The following is a 5295-nucleotide window of genomic DNA, read 5'->3' on the forward strand; positions in this document are numbered from 1 at the left end:
TAGAATTGATAAAACACAGTCATTTCATACCGTACCTAGGGGCACCAAAGAGGGAGTGAAGAATTTATTTAAAAAAAAGAAAAAGAAGAAGTAATGCTGCTCATGGATTGATAGGCAAAGAATTCTGGTCAGAATCTGCCTTAGCTAACTCAGAGGAAATCCAGTGAAGGCCATCCTGCTGGTCCACAGGTCATCTCTCAATCTGCAACCCACGCTGCTTCCTCCAGGGAAGTGTGCTGAGTTCCATCTGCTCCAACCCCACCAATGTGCTACTCTGAACCTTCAGAGTGAAAGGCAGTGGATGTATTTAGAAAGATTTGTTATGGAATTAAACCAGAGTCTTTTCTTTAGTAGTAGTATATTTTCTGAAGATGTGTGACTTTTTTGTTTTCGTGAGAACACAAGGACTCCCATTTTAACAAGTATACATGAAAATGATTACAAATAACTTTCAAGATCAAGAAGACAGATCCCACAGTATTTCTATTTAACAGTATTCTCTAAACAGCTGACTTAAGCATCATTACTGATTAATTTATGACAAGTATCGGCTAGTTGAAAGAAAATGTGACGTATACCCGTAGTGCCGTGATTCTAAGTGGATCTCGAAGTCGTCCATCTTCATCTTTTAAGTTATAGCCTTCTGCTCTTTTATCCCGTTCACTTATTTTCCATAATTTAATAGTTTTATCTGAAAATAAAAACCTCATTCTCCATATTAAAAGAAAAACCAGATATCATGCACCACTATTAGTTGAGTATCATACAAGAAAACTCTGTGCTTCTACGCTGGTTTAGAAGCTAGGAGTATCTGAACATTAGTACTTCCAGTTGTATATGAACATTTTGTTTCCTACAATAAGTAAAGATGTAGAAACGTCTACAGAGTTGAGAAATGTAATACTGCCAGTGTGTGTGTATTTGCGTACTTTGAGTTTTCAACCTGAGTTTTCTTCCTGCCTACCTAACGCTTTACCCTCTCCGAAAGTTTAAAGCAGAGATAACCTCCAGAAGGGCTAAAATCAAAAAGAATCTACGCACAGAAAATTAAAAACCCAGCCTTAACTCAAAGGGACGCATAAGGAGAAAAGCTCTTACCGTTTGTAGAGAGCAGAAAACGAGCAGCTCCCTGTTGTGGTAGCCACCTAATCTTATTAATTTTTTCTTCAATTTCTAGACTCTTCAAATAGTCAAACTCTGGTTCGTGACTTTGAAAGGTACTGTAAACGTTATATTCCCCCCTGGAATGAGGGCGGCTTTTATTCTGCAAGGAAACATGAAGCCATTTTAATGAACAAAGCACAGTGCAGAGAAACTTCAGTTCTCCCAATGTGAATATCAAATGACCACACACATTTTTAAAAGTTAATAAAAATCCTGGGTCAAAAAAATGTCGAACAGATGATGCTCAGAATTACTTTACTTGGAAGAAACAAATAAGGGAGCCGACTCCGCAGCTTCCTCTTGCACTTCCGGGCATCCGCTCTAGGGCAGGGTGTGGAGTCGAGCTTCCCTGCCAGTACGCTGGCTCTGGCCCGCCTCTGCGCTACCGGGGCAGCTCCGAGAGAGGCTGAAGGGGCCCACAGAGGCGGCAGCGGTTGCCATCTGGCCCCGTGGAGAGTCAGGTGGGCCGGCCCAAGCCCTCCAGCGCTGAGTCACAGGGACGCACACTTCCCCGTCACCTGGGACAGCCAGCCAGCACACAGCTGCGCCGCCAGGGAAGGGGACTGCCAATCGGCAGAGTCACAAATGAGCAGTTACGGCAAAGGAGCCACGGAGGGCAAATCCTGCAGCACGTGTAAGCGAAGCAAGCTGCGCAAACACACCCACAGTGAGATCCCTCTTCTGCAAAATTTTAACACACACAAAACAATTCTACACACTGCAGTAAAAACAAAAGAACAAGCTATGGCCAACTCGGAGGAGGTAGAGGGATAATAAAATAGGATGTGGAAGTAACATGGAAAGATAGAATGGGGGAGGGGCACAGTGTGTGCTTCATCTACATGCCCAGGGTTTCCTTTTCTAAAGGAATAAAAGCCTGAGTGGTGGGTTCATAAGTATATTTATATTAATCCCTGAAATCTTCTGCATGTCCAAAATGACATTTTCTATGAAATAGTTAAATATTTCATAATTAAAACTCAAGGAGACCAGTATTTTAATTCTTGTTCTATAACCAGTATCTAAAATCTTACATTTTTAACACATTAGTGTGTGTGTCAAATAAACTGAACTGAACAAATAACCTTCACGTCTAGATAGATACCCCTTTACGTTTCTGAAGCAAGATCACGTATTATGAGAAAACTCCCCCCAAACTCCCTCCATCTCTCTACCGAGCTGCCCTGGTAAGTAAGTACTGCGCGCCCCTTGCGATCAAGCGATCCTCAGCAGGACCATGGAAATCCCTACCCCGTGTCCCACGGGTGTGCTAGACTAGAGGCTTATGCTATCCACACTACTCTCCTGCTTCGTGGCCCTCACGCTCTCTATGAAAAAGCCTAATACACCAACGGGTACTTCTAACTTTCAAGTGAACAAACCGAGACTGAAATATTTAAAAGGGAAAATCTGTGGAATCGGTCAGTCCCATGCTTCAGACATGAGTGCCATCACAGCGCTGCCCATCCTTCCCGGGCCACTCTCTCCGGGAACAGCGCCCTGCCTCTAACGCTGCCACTAACTGCCCTGATCTCTGCCCTCAACTCCTGAAACCCAAGGCCCCTGCTAATCCCCCGGCCTTGTCCTCCACCGGAGACCTCGCATCAGCGCCCGAGGGCCTGTCCAGGGAGAGGGAGGGACTCTGAGGAAGGCTGGCAGGGCACAGCGACTGGACTCTCAGCAGGAGAGTGGGGCGGGAGCTGCCGAGACTGCTGGTCCAGCTGCGGGGAGCATGGGGACGACGAGGAGGCGGGCCTCGCTTTGTCTGGGAACATGCTGATTCCCAGTTACAGTTCTGATGTTACTGGACGGACCATGCAGAGGGACGGCATTCTGCAGAGGGGTGGGCGCCGCGGAGCCACGTCCACAGACTCTGCTCGCCCCAGACTGACATGCTAGGGTCCCTTGGACAGAGGGCTCCACCACTAACATGGAAAAAAAGTTCGAAAATCACGTTGCCACCTAGTTTCCGAGGGCTCCCTCTCGACTGAACGTCCTGCACCTTCCCCAGCCAAGCAGGGTGCTGCTCTACCCTCCAGGAACCCTCTACGCTTTGCTGATTCTAAAACACATATTTTGACGCCTCTGACAGCTTACTGCAGTTTCTACTCGAGAGCGGCCGCGGTTTAACAGGCAGCAGCCTCACCCCAGTGGCGCTGCAGTATCATCAACTGTCCCTCCGACGATGGCCGAGGACAGTCTTACCCACACTGGAAACACTCAAGTCCACCATGAGGATTACACAGCAACCACTAAAATACCTGACAGGCAGATGGGATACAAAACCTCTTTTTACATTAACCGAAATACGAAGAGAAAGATGCGGAAAAAAGTTGCCCAGGACTTACGAAGTTACCGTTGGTCGGGCTTATCAGATTTAAACAATTTCAGGGACCCGCCACTGTACAAAACTGTAGCAACACTGACTTAATACGTCTTCACCGAACACAACATAACTTCTCAAAACTACAATACTTAACACATTTTATAGCAAGATGCTTGAGTGTTATAATCTTTCATATTTGAAGCTAGCATATTTCTAGGTTTAAACAATGACCCCCCCAAACAAGAAAAAACTTCATTTTCTATAAGGACATCATTCAAATGGCAGACTTTACGGAGCTAAAAGTGAACTCTTAAAGTTAAGATAGCTATGGCTAAGTAATCTGTTAAATAATCCTTCTGCTAAAAGTATTATTCAAACACCGCCACCAACTTTTATTTGTTGAAAAGTTCTTTGTAAGTAGCACTGTGATGGTCCACCTCCAAGATTATAATTATAATCTAATTATAAACTTATCAAATTGTGAAGATTTAGAAAGATTCATGATGATATATATGATATTCACAAAAGAATTCGCACCATCCCAAACCAGAAAAAATACAATTAAAAAATTTTTAATCAACATTGGAGCTGTAACAGGTATATTTTAACCAGGAGATGTTGTGGGCCCAGGGCTTGCCCCCTACAGACGCCACCAAGTGCCCCTCTGCAGTGCAGGGCTGGCACTCCCCGCCACAAGGAAGGCAGCAAGGGTCCACCCGCCTTGACACCAGAGTTGTTTTACCACAAGAAGTTAGAGGGCAGAATTTGGAGATGGAAAGCAACTGCACGCCTACCAGCTAGGAAGCAGGCAGGAGGGGCGCTCTGTCGGGAAAAGGCAAGGCGGGCACCTCACGGAACCCACGGGTCTGGCTGTGCCGAGGCTCCCGCCTGGGGCACCCGCACAGCAGAGCCTCATCCCGCCTTACTGGGCACCTGGCGAGGCCTGCTCGCCAGAAACGAGAGACGACAGGGGCTGGCAAGGCCTGGCGATAGCTCCCATTCTCCTCTTACGTGTAACTGACAAAGTAGCGCTCCTCTCCCCTTTTCCCCCAGACGGGAAGGACCTAATAGCCAGTGTTCGTGAGTGAGGCTCATCTGTGGCTCCTCCAAGGCCCGCGTTCGGAGGCCCCAGCCCTCGAGGGTGCAGCCAGTGCTGCGGGGCACTCAGAGTGCCTGCACCAGCCAGCGGACCCCGGGGCTGGAGGCCAGCACCTCCATGGCCGGTGAAGGGGTTTCATTTGCTCCGGGATGAGAGCAGACAGATCAGAACCCCAGCAGCCTACACCCTTCACTTGGTCCGGCCGCCACCTGTGACAACTTGGGGCGGGGAAAGGACTCTCCGCCCGCCCTACAGATGAGGGCACTGGGGGCTTAACTGGGACTTGGGGGCTGTACGTCCATGAGTGGAAACACGGGTCTTCTCGTTCGCCCCGAGATAATTTCTGAAAGAAGATGCTAAATGGTGAATGTGATATAGTGGAATCAAATGAAATTAGACACTGGGAAAATAACTGTGCTCCCTTCCTTACAAGTGATGTGAGAAGTGCTGGATGATCCCACTTGGTTCGTGGATTGTACATTACTGACCTCTTGTTCCCGCTGGAAAATAACCACTCTGCCGCCCTTGTCTCCTGTTGCAAGAAGGTCTCCAGAGTGACTAAACTCCACAGTTGAGATGACATCAGCTGTCAAACAACAGAAGCAATTTACCAGTTTATGATTCTGAAAGGGGTTGTAATAAATATTTAAAAAATCAATAAAAAGGATCAAAAGAAAGGTACACACATATAAAATTTCCTCCAAGG

This window comes from Phocoena phocoena, chromosome 16 (genome assembly GCF_963924675.1).
Source record: "Phocoena phocoena chromosome 16, mPhoPho1.1, whole genome shotgun sequence".
Taxonomy (NCBI): domain Eukaryota; kingdom Metazoa; phylum Chordata; class Mammalia; order Artiodactyla; family Phocoenidae; genus Phocoena; species Phocoena phocoena.